Below are 14,728 nucleotides of genomic sequence, written 5' to 3' on the forward strand. Positions count from 1 at the left end.
TCAGTGGAACCGAGTCGGAACACATCTTCCTTTAATTAGAAACAAAAGCACTATTATCTGATGAGCAGATAAAAGTGCAGTATCGATAATGAAGTGACTCAACAGCAAAATCAAAGGGAAAGGCTCCTCTGTGATGAGCCGCAGGTGAAAAACTTCAAAGACAGGCTCTAGTACACGCACACCAGATCATAAAACACCAGGAATATAAACATATGTGTGATAAATGTTTGCTTTAGACGTTTCTTTTCCACAGACGCCGACTTAAGATATAAGTTTAACTGGGCAGATATCTGTTAACTGCCAGTTATACTGACATTAAGGAAGAAAAGTAAATTAAAATAACGTACCTAGAGTCACATCTCTGAGTCGCGTCTGTGCACCAGAGGATAACTCCCGGGAGTATTTACGTAAACCTGCCAACTCTTACACAACAGCCAGAGCCAGCTAACCTTTCTTTTCAGTCCCATTTTCTATTCTCTCTTCTGCTTCCCGTCACTGTCATGCCTACGCTCTCCAACATTCCTGACAGCCTCAAGTTCACAGACACACTGCAAAAAAGGAATTTCAACTAAGTAAAAAAGTAAAACAAAAAAAAAAAGCCTTGAAAATGAGTCTTGTCGAGAAAGTTTTTCATTAGAGAGGTAATCTTATTTTAAGATGACTCTAACTTTGTCGTAATATCATAGAAAAATAAGCATAGTTGTGGAGGTGTTTTTCAAATTTTTAAGTCCATTATGGTCTTTCAGTGGCTAGATTTGTTTGTTTTTCACATTATAGCACAGTTACTCATATTAAACAAGATATTTGCAAATTATAATAAATTCTCATGTTATAATAGGGCATTTTCGTGTAATAGGAAGACATTTTAATGTTTTAACAGCTATTTCCACATTATGACAAGATCTTTTCAAGACACAAGAACATATTTTTACATTATATCAAGATATTTTATCGATAAAACTTGATTTATCCTTGTCAAGATATTCTTATTTTAAAACAAGACATTTTCATATTGTAAAATATTTTCAATTTCATGCTATAACAAGATAGTTCCATGTTTGAACAAGCCATTTTCATATCATATGAAGATATTTTATGTATGTATTTTTTATGTTAAGGTTTTAAGAAATCCTTAATCCACTAGCAGATTTTGTTTGAACCAATATAAGACAATTTTATCTGTCTTCTTTCTGGTTGTGCTGTTTTTGTAGTGTTGCAGAACAGATGAATATGACATAATTCTCTAAGTTTTCCTGGTGCGGATAATGGCTGCATGAAATGAGTAAACAGCTAAAATGTCTGAAGCTTTTATGCATAAATGCCACGGGTGCACTGTAAATCTACTTCACCATATTGAGGTGTGACATTTCTTGCAGTTAAATCTAAATCATTCTCTCCCACTGTTTTGGCTCACCATGCCTTGCATTTACTTGGGACCCAGTTAAACCACAAAAAAATGACTCACATAACCCTCCCACCACATTTAGACAACTTCTGACTCCGAGCCTCTTCAGCGTGAAATCAAAAGAGATGAAAAAATCTCTGTGATTGCAGCAATAATCTCACACTGAGAGGGAAGGAGGGGGACACAAAGCAGAGTGCAATTACCCGAGAGAACAAGAGAGAGGCTAAAAATACTCCTGCAAGTTCGACTCCGCTGGCCTAATATGGCAACGCAGGGCCTGAGCCGCTGATGAGACGGCACCGTAGTCACAACGCGCACATTTGTTGACAAAACTTGGAGAAGGGCAGGTTGCACTTCCATGAGCTGAATCAACACCGCAGGACGGAGCAGTGTGAGCTTTTTCACACACACTGTACGCTATAAACACAGAAACCATTTTTCCAGAAGGGACTGTGATTTTGTTTACTCCTGATTCGGAATGTCATGCCTGCCTTTTAGACTCGGGAGACCTTTTGTGACAGGGCAGGTCTGCATTTTGAGTCCGCACCACAGGGAACTCAGCTGCCGTTAAGAATTAATGGGTTACCATGGCAACTATCGCTGCGAGGAGCCGCGGTCGGGATGCCGAGCTCCAGCACGCCTTTGTAGTCATTAAGAGAGAATGTCAGGCGGAGGAGGGCTGGCACTGGATGAAAGCGACTCTGAGTCAACATGTTCATGTATTTCTAATTTTTGTGTGCCTCAATGTCTCTGGCTTCATTTAAATGTGTGTAGTTTGCTTGTAAACGTGTTGCTATGACATGGTTTTTTAACAGCACATTGGGGTATCCTTCCATCTCACCTGACTGGATGTAGATTGTGGCGCTGCACGATGCTCTGCCCGCCGCGTTGTCAGCTGTAACTGAGTATGAGCCGGCGTTGTTTGGCCTCATCTGCTTTATGGTCAGACTGTGCCTCTCACCCTCAGCTGTCACCGTATGGAAGGCATCGCTCCGGATCTCTACATTACTCTTCCTCCATGTCACTGAAAAGAAAGGGGGAAAAAAACACATGCTCACTCAGATTCCAAACACTCAATACATCCTCCCACAGAGGAAAACAAATATAGCACAATACACCTTACAAAGACACATGATGAATAAGGCTCTTTGCACTGCAACAAGTTCTGATCTAACCACGATTTTTATCTTACGCCATAAGCAGAGACAGGAGCAAATAAATCAAAAAGTATCTGGTTACAAATTACAAATACTTGCTCATACAACAAACTACAATAATACATTTAATTCAAATGCAAGTAAAATACAACTAAAGCAGGTCAAATGTGGAACTGACTTGTGTGATACTGCAAGTAGAGCTTAATAATTTAATTATATGGCAAATGCACTATTAGGTAGAGCTCTAAACAGTTGATTCCATCAGTACATTGTCAACAGTATGAAGGACCATGTGGGTCACACTGAAGATTAAAAAACATTATATTACAAGAATAAAGTCACAATATTGTAAGGAAAAAGTTGTAATCTTATGAGAAAAAAACTGTAAAGAAGGTGAAATATCAGAGGAATTGTCTTGTTGCATGTATTAAAATAATGTTGGGAAACTCAATTATTCTCCAGTATAGGTTTCACAAATCATTTAATTGTTAGTCTCTTGTACTTAGGTAAAGTTGGAACAACATTCACAGATTCGACCTTCAGCTGATAGTTTTACAGCTCTGGTTTTGTTTTGTTTTTTCATAAAAAACACCCTTTTCACACTTCGAATTACTTTATTCTTGTAATATCATGGCTTCTGCCTCAAAATATTATGACTCAAGCCTTGAAATATCTAACATCTCTATTGTTTACAGTGTGCCCCCCACAACTGGCACAAAAAACTTCAAGACACTGTTATGGAAACAAACATTACAGTAAGATAATAAAATGCTATCAAATAATGTATAACTTCTTCAAATACAAAGTCTAGAAGTATTTGATAATAATTTAATTTCTCATTCTCTCCCAAAAAGCTATTTAAAAATAGGTAAATAAGTAAATAAGTAATTCAGATACTGCCAATCAAAGCCTTGCAGATTTAGTTTTGAGAATATTACACTTGTTAAGAGCAGATTCTGTCAGGAGATACTGTGTCATTTGTTCAACTGAGGGCCTTAAAATGAAAAAAAAAAAAAATTAAATTAAATATTCATTCAATCTGATTTGAGTCTTCTTGAATCTTTTATTTTACAACCACAAAAACTCAGGACGATGCTTGCATTTAGAAAACAAAGAAGAAACACAATTCAGATTCTTAAATGTATGAAAAAATATTTTCTTTTTCATTTTCCAAGTTGAATATAACAGGAATGAATAATAATGTTGATGAATACTGTGACCATCAGGGACACTGATGTTTGTACAGTTTTTTACTGATTAAACTCCTTTCATACATCATTATTGTAGTTTCTCCTGCATGAATTTTTCTTTCCTGCATATTAAGCTTCTCCTGCAGTAAAAAAAAGGAGTAACACTAAGGAGAATAAGTCGTAAGAAAACTAAGAAAACCTAGTGAGAAAACTGAAATGTATTTGTAGTTGGCCTAGCTACAGTAGACAGTGTCGTAAAGTAGAATGGAATCATGGGAGGTGTCCTCACTACCTTTACAGATTTATCTGACTTGACTCAAGAGGCAGAAATCATGTTCACAGACAAGGTAATGCTTTTACGTTGTCCTCACTTCAGATTTAGTGATGCATTTTCACATTAGTCATTTCATCCTTCGGACATTAATGTCATCACAGCCCTGTGAGAGCTGGCTGAATTAAACGCATTGCTGGAGATATTTGATATTATGTAAATGTAAAAGCCAAAAGTGTAAAAATTCTAACTTAAAATAATATCCATATGCATTTCAATCTGATCTGACTTCTATTTTTCGGTAAAACACCTAACCCTAGTAATGCTCGTGCAGCCTACAGTGGTGTTGTGTTGTGGTGCTTCAGGTCTCAGCTGTACCTGTAGGCGTCGGGCAGCCAGAAATGATACACTTCAGCGTGACCTTGGAGCCGCTGGGCGCTGTTACGTCCTCAAGAGGCTTCTCAAAGCTGGGGCCCTCAGCTGGCTCCTCGTCAGCAGACATGTAGGAGTCATCGGATGAGCCCCCTGGAGGTGACAGGTCACATTTATATGGAGCTGCTTGTACTCGGTTACCTGCTTTTGTAAATAGGTCAGGACCAAAAATGAGGCCATGGACTAGTTTCCATTCTGGGTCCTACATCCTACAAAGACCTATCAATGAGACCAGGTCCTGAGGCAACAGTTTGTGTTGGATTCATTTTCCGTGGCAGACAAGACTGTAGATAAATGTTTGACTCTTTTGTTCAAGCTAAGTTTAGACTGAAAGAGTTTGTGTACTTTGTGACTTTCACAAGAAGCAGATGTGCCTTGTGAACTCAGATAGAGGTCAAAAATGTTATCATGATAAAAGTTCTCATATCAGTCAGTATCAATAATGATTATATTCTTCAGGTTTAACGGCTGATTTCTGGTCTTGAGTCAAAGCTGAAGAAACTAGAGGTGGCTTTTAATGATCTGTGGAAGATGGAACAAATGGAACAAGTTCATGGATGCAGTAAGATGAAAATGTCATATTTGCCAACGCAGAAGAAACCATCGTAAAATATGAAACAAGACAAAATGATGCAACTACGTGAAAATGATGGAAAAGACACAACATTTGGAAGACGATACAAAATAAATGTAACTACAGAAGCTGAAAATTATATGAAAGACGCAACAAGACAAAACTATGCACAAATGACAAAAACACAAAAATGATCTACAATAAGCAACAAAAGAAAAAGCCAAAGAAACAAAACAAGACTAAGACAAAAACATACAAGTGAAAAATGACATATAATGATAAAATGTTCAACATCAAAATGTACAAAAACAAAATTAAGTAAAACCACAAAAGACAAAATTTTGTGTTTGAGCTGAATAAAATAATGAAGTAAATGTAAATGAAAATACAACCCTATCAACAAAACAAAAATGTATATCACAATAACCTTCAACATCATCACTTTATAGAGCAATAATTGCCATTATTGTTTTGTCATCTAGTTCTATTGTGCCTTTCTGCGGATATGAGTCCTAAAACTGTCTCTTCTTTGAGTGCGACTGGAGAGCTGATGTTTTTCCCACTTGTTTGTGGTCAGAAATGACAAATACAACATCAAAATCAACAACAAAATCAATATGGTCTGCACTTGAAAAATATTGTCTTCTGGGTTTGTGCCCAGAGTTAAGACAGAAAACAAGTAACTTTTCACCAGGTTAAATAAAGACTATAATGAAAACCAAGGTAAGAAAAACACGTGTTAAGTCGCAGCTGCTGTTTGTTGTGGGTCTTTCAGCAACACAGAGACAGACACTTTATTACTGTAATAAATAGGACACTTTACAGCCGATAGAAAATATGTTCAATAAAAAGTACTTTATTTTCTGTTACAAAAGGTGAGAGGGAAAGTCAAGCCTTTGTAAATGTTCCATCTAATGTTTCTGGCCTGAAAAATGACAAATGGCATTTTATTGGTAGATTTTTTTTTCCTTTTGACTTAAATAATACCCATGACTCATCCTCATGTATGAATTAGACACCAATAGCAGCCTAATTTTACATCAAACTGTTGAAGTGTGTGAATGAATGCATCCAATGTACACACTTTAAGTATGCGTAAATAGAAAAATCTAATCCATCATTATTATTATTATTATTATCATTATTATTATTCATAATGATGACACCCCTCCATAATTCCACCTAGCGCAAAAGAGTTTTGTAATGTGTTAGTAATGTGAAAAAGGATCTTCAACATTCTGAGTTCTGTTAAAAAATACAAAATATGTAGCAGCGGTGTGCAAACTGTTGCATGTAGAAAGACAAAAGGCACTTCTTTACATTCCTCATGCAAACACAGATTTACAGAAGAGAAGCAGAACATATTTGATTAAGTTCCACCATGGTACTTACAGTCTTACCAGTAAAATTCAATTACAGTAAGTGAAATAAAAATAAAGGGAACAGTTTAGCGGTGTGTGTTAATTACTGAACTCCGCTGTAGATTTAGTAATGTTAAAGGTCTATATTGGTCTAATACTATTTTCAGCTTCTGTAAATAAAGGCTTTCCTCATAATACCTGAAAATCTCTCATAAAAACTAAACAAACACTAAAGTAAAATTAGATAACTCCTAAAAATAAAAATGAAACTAAAGCTAGTTATCCATTTGTCAAACTAAGACTAGATTGAAATGAAAAAACAAAATGAAATACTGAGTAAAAAAAAAAAAAAAAGAACATGGCCGACAACATGAGAAAGATAATAATTGTAACACAGATATAAGTGTGTCATGACAGATTTTATATCATATCATGATCACTGGAGCTCAACCACAATTGCATTTTTGTCTTACTGCAACATACTATTAAATCATTATCATTACTGTTATTGTAATGCACCTCTTTGTCTTTAGGGTTTGTATTGTTCATATTTCCAAATAAAACATTAACCGTTGCAATGTTTTATTATTTCACATAATTGTACTTAGGTGTTCTTGTAATTTCACAAATTCTTATCTTGACATAAGATCCTATTTGAATGTTACACTTCTACATTTCAGAACTGTTCTGGTGTTTTTCATATAACAACCATAAGAAAAGTAAAACCATATGACAAAGTAGCCCTAAGACAAATAATTACTAATTTACAAATTTCTTTCATTTTGACTTGCATATAAAAGTCAGCCTTTAAAGATGAGACAACTGATGATTTATCAGCTGATATGATATGACTATAACTATAATGATTGGCCCACTATCAGTCCCTGTATTTAGCCAGTTTGTTTGACTTGGAGAATACAAGATATAGCATGTACAAAGACTAAAATAAATGAGACATTACAATTAAAAGCACCTCCCACAAACACCAATACTTTCATTTAAGTTTAAAGTATGTGGTAAGTTAGACAGTGTAGCCATGAGATGATCTTAAATATTGTAGATTATTGTATTGTGTTTCCTACCTTCTTCTGGAGAACGTGTCTTGGCAGAATGACCTCTCTTGCTTCTCCTCTGTCTCCTTGTGGTCCTGTCTCTGTCTGCGTCACACTCTACCTCCATGGGCTCATCCTCCACCAGGATGGTGGGGATGGTCACCTTCAGGCTGGGAGACGTTCCCCCTGCCTCGGCCTTTCTCCTTTTCATGAGAGGGCTGATTTGAGGGGTGGGTGACGGGGTGAGCCTGGGGGGTTTGGACGGATGGGACTGGGATGTAGACTCTCTAACGGTGACGGGGGATGCTCTTTTGCCAGCCGGGCTGGGTGATGTGTGCTCTGCTTTGGTGTCCATCATTGTGTCTCTGGACAGAGATAATGGTTTTTGGGGGGTGGCAACAAGTGCGTCTGTGCCAGAGCTTTGTACTATTTCCCTGTGTGAAGACAAGAGGATGGTTACATAACACTGACAAGTGTGAAATCATAATTTACATAGGATTTAGGCAATGTCCTATTGTTTCCACTTTGTCTTGATACAGTATACTTTTTACAGGAAATACACACAAATACACTTGAAAATATATGAAATTCATAAATTCATCAGTGATTCTAGTAATCTGCAAACCTTGTGAGGCTTGTCCTCTTGGCTGTTGGCAATGGTTGCCCTGGTAACTGGTGAACTGGTGCTGTCTCCATGGTAACAGAGATTTTCCCCGTGCTTCCTTGTGATGAGCTATCCACTGCTTTCCCCTGTGAGTCCGGCTGTGTCATCTTCTTTTCAGGGTGACTCTTGTGGCCCGGCCCGTCTCTCTCCTTTGCATTTCTTTGCTCCAGGGCTCGCTCTCTGGCCTCAAGCTTTTTAATCACCTGGGGAGGGATAGGTTCCAGCTTGCCAGCGGTCACCCTCTCCTTTTCGGGCAGCTGCTCTGTGGAGTACGCCTTCTTCAAGCTCGGCTTCCCCACAAGCTTTTTAATCCTCTGGAGCTCTTCAGCGAACTTGCTCTGGTAGCTCTGGACCTTCTGAGAGTAGCTCGTCTTGTCCTCCAGAGAGGAGGCCCGTTGCTTGAACGCTGAACGCTTGTGGGCAGCGTCTTGTAGCATCTTCTCCTCCTCTTTGCTCGGGCCTCGTGTCTTCTTCCCGCTGTCGTCTGAGTCACAGGAAGGTGCCCGTCTCAACCCTGAAATGGATCCCTCCATGAGGTCCGCGCTCGCCCTCCGCTCCTCAAAAGCCCGGACCTTGTCAAATATCTTAGGCCCCGCTCGAGCCATTTTGGGCGTCATGACAACACTGTTAGCATTAGAGGCCTGGCCTGATGTAGATGAATGGGGATCCTGGTTCGGGCTGCTGTTTTTGTGTGAATTGGGGGATGGCTCGTCAGCAGTTTGAGTCCTAAACAGGTGAGGGTTGAGGGGAAATGAAGGTGTGAAGTTAAAGCTGCAGCTGGAGGTTTGGAAAGATTAATACAGAAGCAGATAAGCATCCATGTGTCATTCTGTCTTGTAATGTTTCCAGTTTGAAGAGAGTTCCTTGTGTTTCATCTGTGCTCTGTGTCTTATTTTCAGAGAGCAACATAGAGTGTCAAATGTAGAAAAATTAACACAAAATAACAGAAAAGAAGTCCCTCACATTTACATTTTCTTTAAGAAATTAATCTAACAGTGGTGAAGTACCAGATACTTAGTAATAAAATTGAGCAAAAAATGGTACATGTGGTGCAGCAACAAAGTGAATCAACAATGGCAATTCTTACAAAATGTAAGCAAAGATACCCTTGTTTCAACTTCAAATACAAAAACTTCATGCCTAAAAAAACTGATCATGTGATCATTAGTTGTGATAACCTTCATGCTAATATTAGCTGGGCTCAAAGCCAGCAACCCATGCATGTCGCAGCAAATCTATAAAGATATGATGTTAATCCAAACATGAGAGGCTGCTCTAGAAAACATGCAGTGGGTAAAAAGTGGAATCACAGTTTCCAGAAGTGCTGATTAATACATATTAGCAGTTGTGTTTAATTACTCATGTTGTGTATAAGAAATAATAAAAGGATTCAAGGTTAGATTGAATCAAACCACGCTCACAGCAAGAAAAACTCACAGAGTCAAAGGAAAGTGTGACATTGGAATAAAATGGGAGGTAACAACTATAAACAAATAAAATAACAACTTCTGCAACTTGGAACTTAAAAACACTATTTTTGCAAGTTGGGTCTATGAAGGATATAATGTCTTATGTGTGTCTTAGCAGGTTGTGGTTTGTGGCCAGTCTGTTTTTCTTTTTCAGAGAACTTTGTGAAATCAAAGCTTTGTGCTATAACGGCATGGAAAATGTCCTCCCTCTGTAGAGGCTGAACATGCTCCCATAGTAGTCGCTGCCTACAGATACACTTTCCTCTGAGCCCTGAACAGGCCGGGCCAGGTTAGCGTGAGATGCCCGGATCAGCGGTTCCACACCCAGGTGACGGACAGGGGGGGCCCCTTCGGCAGGTCCCCCACTGAGGGCTTGCCTGGCCAGGTTTGAGGGGTCCAAGTGGGGCCCTGGGGGACGTGAGCCCAGAGCACGAAGCTCTCGCTCCACAACGGGGTCATAAGTTCCAGGGAGGGTGGCCCTGCGGTCAGAAGCATCTGGGTTGTAGTCCATCATCCGACCTCCTTCACCTGCACAGACAGAGACACAAAGACCCTTAACGTTTCTGTTTGACACAACCAACCCCAAGACTGCTAATGGAAGTAATGATCATGTATTTATAATGATGGTGAGCATTAAAGGGTGGCAGCTCTACTTAAACAGATTATAATTCATGGTAATGATGGTGTAAATCAGAATCAGTGATGTTTTACATCAGCAACAAAAGCAGAGTCATACTGTACTATGAAAAAGTCATTATCTGTGGCTGTTTTCAACAAAGGCAGAAGTTTCTTCTAAAAGATATTAAGGCATGAATACCCTCAGTGCCTAGGGACTTCCAAATTGCTGACCTTACTTAAAATCCATTGAAATTGTTATTATATATTTCTCTGTCACTGTTGGAGAAAACTATTTACATTAATAGTGTTATATACTGTAGTTAAATTAAATCAGTTACTGAGGAAAATGTAATTAAAACACAGTTGATGATGAAAATGACTGCAAAGTGTTTGGAATGGTTCAGAAATGTACTTCCTTTCTCTAGTGTTTTAGTTGTTTGCATTTTTTTTAAATTTAAGGTACCTTTAATAATCAAATCTATGTCATCTGCTTTACTCTCAAAATGTTGGCAATTTGGGCCATTTTTAATTTTGTCAAGTTCTTTTTCCAGGTTAATCAAAATGTTTGTCATCAGTTCATGAGCATTATTGCTTGTTTCCACTTTGTCATGAGTACCTACTTTGTCCTCCACATGAGCATCTCTCAGAGATAAAAACCAAGTGGGATAACTCTCTCCTTCACTAATTTCATCATCAGCTACTGAGAAAACTATGTGTCTAATTCAGGGAGTGTCTAGAATTAGCCCAGTGTGGCATTTTCCAGTCATGACAATGTGGTCGTCCTTATTTGAGTCCTGCATCTGAATCAATCCTTTCCAGTAAAAAGCCTGTATGGAAATTATAATACGCACTCTGTTGCTCTGCAGTTTTGCAATTTTATGCTTCTTTTGTTGGATTTTCAGATCAAGGTCAGTAAAGCCATTGGGAGGAAGGAGCTGGATTACTTACAAGCAGCTGTCTCCGTATGTAGACAGGTTCCATTCACTCGGTAGAAAGCACATATTTTTTAACATCACTATTTACTGTTTTTCTGGTTTATTTTGTGCCACCTTTTGCCTGCCAATCACATAAGTGCGTACTGTTTGAAGCAATGTGAGTCTGTCATGCTTGGCTGCAACCAAGGGACCAACACTCCAACATGGGTGCCCATGACAATAAATAAAAGTGCTTTTCTGTTCAGGAAATTCACCAGCATTTTCCTACTGAAATCAGAAATCATGTCAAATGTAACACAGGTCTCTATTACCTTCCTAATTACCCCGCCCACTTGAAGGTGAGGCAAGGGGTATCGTTTTTGGTTCGGTTTGTTTCTTTGTTTGCTTGTTTGTTAACACTTTAGCACCAAAACTATTGGTTGAATTCACACCATATTGGGTTTACAGATTGCCAGTGACCCAGAATAGATATGATTACATTTTGGGAAAAGTAGGTCAAAGTTCCAATTTTTTAGGAGTTAAAAAAAAAAAAAATCCTCATTTACTTATAATGGGCAAAATTTCCCATTTCCATTAAAAACATCAATTTTGTTTCAATTTACTCAAAACTTGGCACACGGGGTTTGTGCAGGTATCAGCAAATCTAATTTAATACTTTTTAATGCCCTTTTTAATGCCACTCTAAAAAAATTTAATGCCCATGTCCAACTGCAGATACAGTTTTATATATAGTTTTATGACAGTTTACCGTCAACAAGCTTTAACCAAGTTCTGAATAGTTACTCCTCCAACCGCTTCTGCTGAAACTTGCATTTTCCCATTTTTCTGGCATTTGCCAATATTCCCTCCACTCTTTCGCCACAGCATGAGCACGCTCACAGCATGTTGCATTCCAAGCATCCAGTGTGCATCAACCTGTCAACCATCACACTATACTTCCAGTCAAAATTATTAAATGTTTATATAATCAAAATAAATCATGAATAACAATGCTTTTTTAACATCAAGTGTATTACATTTTTTAATGCCTCTGGACATCGAATTTATTGTGTTTTAATGTCATTTAAGGCCTTAATTTTCACAAAATCTATTTAGTGACTTTTAATGCTTTTTAATAACCCACAGAAACATGATGACATCAGCTGGATCGATGTCAATATAAGCTACAATACATGCGGGGGGGAGGGGTTGTTGTGCCTAGCACCATTTGTTTACTTAAGATTTTGACTAATGTAATAAATGTTAAGTGGCCTTAGATTTCATGCTTAGTTTAGGATCTTTGGTTAGTCTTATATGTACATGTATATGTAAGTAAGTTACTGTAAAATGTAAAACTTAATTTCTTGCACATTATAATTTTTTGACAAGTTATTAGTAGATATATATTGTGTCTGGAACTTCTGTCTGACTTCCTTTCTTTATATTTAGATGTGCAGCAAATTATTTTGTGAACAAGCTAAACTTTTTTTTTTTTTAACAAAAGTAATGAATTTAAACTCTGCAATAGAAAAGGAGGAAGAACCATGAGCTAGTAGAAAATGATACAGACATAAAAGGAGTGCAGGAACATCATTAAGCATAAAAAATGGTAAGATGGATAAAGAGTCTATTGATTGCTTGAAAACAGGAAATGAAGCAGAAAATGTAAAGGCTACGTTGCGGAGCGTGCACCACTTAAGGAGATCCTCCCCCATCGCAAATCAGGTAATGATTGACGTTTTAGTGATGAGCAACGGAGACAGGAATGCTTTGGCAGCGAAAAGAACGGGCAGTCAGCAGCTTATGTTAACGACGCAAACCTTGAAACAGTGATGGAGTCGAGGATATAAAAGGACAGGCTCCGACTGCAATCACAGTTGATACTGACTCAGCGCCATGAGCCCAATCCAAACCATATCAGCTCTACATCAAAAAAACCTAAATAAGAAATCTCTTCTTTCAGAGGGGGCCATCAAGGAAAATACCACATATCAAAAGTGCTTGACAAGAGGGATGGACAAAAAGTTTGGCTTTTGCAGACTTTATCTCATTTTTGGGGACAAGTTTTTGACCTACAACATTTTCTACAGTAACAAAGGTTGAATGTTTTGCAGAAAAGCATGTGGTGTTTGCTTGTGTTTAACAAGTATTTCCAGGTTTTGTATGCAGGTACAGCAACTGGAGTGTGTTTCCTTGAAGAGAACAAATGATGCATCACTTCATCCCGCCCTCATTTGATATTCCCTTTCTGTTTTTTTTTGTGTTGCATGTCTCTCTGGAGGGACGTGATGAAAGCGTAGCCAGCCCGCCAACACAAAGGCTTGGAAAGTGCAACTACAGTATACAGCGAGCAAGGGAAGAATATAAAACTAAAGGAGGAGAAGGGTGTCAATATTTCTGATCCATCTGGAGACATCCAGTTGCCTTGTTGGGAATTGGTAGTGAAGGCAAGCAGGTTGTGTGCACCAACAACTGACAACATTTTAACAAATTAACAAAAGCTCCTTTAGCAATTCATTATATTTAAGCATTGCTGAAAAGAAAACACTCAATAGTTTACAGTATAATTAGTAAACAGCTGCCATTCTAGAAAAGCTTTTGTGCATTAAGAAATCAAGAGTCAATGAAGCACCATGTCCTGCATCCTTTCCAAAAATGCTCTGATTCAATTTTAAAGTTCCTAAAGTCAACAAACATGTTTTTATTTAGGGCTGTTAATAATTATTATTTTCATTATCTATTTACCAAAGCTCCAGTAGGCAGCTTATACTACAAGTCAAAGTGCAAAGTCTACTTTCATTTCAGACCTAAAATTTATCGCAAGGTTTTTGTGGATGTTTTTGCCTGGTGATGCAGCCTCCAAAAATAAAATTGCTTACTGAGGATTTAATCTTTTACCCTAAAAACTCAAAGCAAAATCTGAAATGAAAAACAGTTAACTGAAGAGAAAATAAAAACCTCAGTTTTCAAAATCAGTGCAACTGGAACAAAAGTGAAAGAGAATTTATGAGTTATGGCTTGAAAGATGCTAATGACTCATTATAAACAAGAATAAAATGGCTATTCAGAACCCTGAACAAATAATGGTATCAGGTTTTCTTTCATGTCTTTCTATTTCAGGTTCTCTTAATGAAAACCTCAAAGCAAAACTGCAATTGAAAATAGAGGTAAAACTAATACACAGTTGTATAAATAAAAGCAAATCAAGAATCAAACCCAAAAAAACACAATCATCAGTTGCTTCCAAAATTGACTGATAATCTGTTGATCCAGTTTTCTTGTGTTTGGGAGATAACAATGACCTTGACCCTGAATCCAAGAGAACATTTGTGCTAAAATTGAACAAAGTCCCTCAAGGTGTTCCTGAGATATTGCATTCATGAGATCAGACAGACTTATATCACAGTGATTTTGACCTTTCATCACTGGCCATGGAAAATCTTTGCAGTTCTTCTACGAGTCCAAGTGAACATTGTGCCAAATTCCAAGACACTCTGTCAAGCTGTTCCAAAAATATCACATAATAAGGACAGACTGACAGATTGAGGTGAGTGGACACATCCAAAAAGAAAAAAAAAAAAAAACAATAAAAATTAAAAAAAAAGCTTTAACAGCGCTGGT

At 37.8% G+C, this 14,728-nt stretch overlaps 1 pseudogene; it reads right to left on the reverse strand.

Moving 5' to 3' along the window:
* Window positions 1–14,728, reverse strand: part of LOC115436454 (striated muscle preferentially expressed protein kinase-like) — a 62,862-nt pseudogene that overhangs the window by 28,958 nt on the left and 19,176 nt on the right.

The sequence above is a fragment of the Sphaeramia orbicularis genome, chromosome 2 (genome assembly GCF_902148855.1).
Source record: "Sphaeramia orbicularis chromosome 2, fSphaOr1.1, whole genome shotgun sequence".
NCBI lineage: Eukaryota > Metazoa > Chordata > Actinopteri > Kurtiformes > Apogonidae > Sphaeramia > Sphaeramia orbicularis.